Source organism: Arachis ipaensis, chromosome B05, assembly GCF_000816755.2.
Source record: "Arachis ipaensis cultivar K30076 chromosome B05, Araip1.1, whole genome shotgun sequence".
Classification (NCBI taxonomy): domain Eukaryota; kingdom Viridiplantae; phylum Streptophyta; class Magnoliopsida; order Fabales; family Fabaceae; genus Arachis; species Arachis ipaensis.
The window spans coordinates 149,540,990-149,541,614 of record NC_029789.2 but is presented as its reverse complement, the minus strand read 5'-3'; the positions used below and the strand labels follow the sequence as shown (position 1 = coordinate 149,541,614).

The 625-nt window shown below is 27.0% G+C and overlaps 1 protein-coding gene across 1 annotated transcript in view; it reads right to left on the bottom strand.

Moving 5' to 3' along the window:
* LOC107645043 (ankyrin repeat domain-containing protein 2A) overlaps window positions 1-625 on the bottom strand; it is an 8,746-nt gene that overhangs the window by 5,065 nt on the left and 3,056 nt on the right. The window lies entirely within an intron of this gene.

Genomic DNA, 625 nt, shown 5'->3' with positions numbered 1-625 from the left:
AAGAATATATGTTAAGAATAAGATTGGATACGCTGATACGTGATGGTATTTAGGTGTGTCTAAATGTGTCCAGAGAATAATTTTTTACTTTTTATTAATTTTTTATTTTTTATTAAGATATGGTTGGATATAGCTGACACACGTATCGAACGAGTGTCGATGAATATCGTGTCCAAAATATATCTAACGTAGACACGATAACTCAACGAAGTGTTAGTGATTCATGGTTTAAAAAGCTTAATTAATGTGTCTTGGTAAGTTTGGTAAAATTTGGCACGTGCTACTACTACGCAGTGTTTTGTTTCGTGTTGTTTGTATATGGCACACACTCCCATGTACCGCTATTTTTGTTTTTCTTCTTTATTCTTTATTTTTCATATGCTATTAGTCTCTACCTTAAGTTGTTAATTTACTTATATTTGATAAATAAATGAACATGGCAATATTAAAATTTACAATCCATGAAAAAAACTCGAGTATTCATATAGAAGGCATTTTTATATATTTCATGGAATAATAAATTTTTATTCTATAAAATTATCTCAATATTAAATCCAAAAGCATGAGAGAAAAAAATAAGAAATTAAAAATGAATAAATAATTCAAAAGAATAGAAAACATTTTG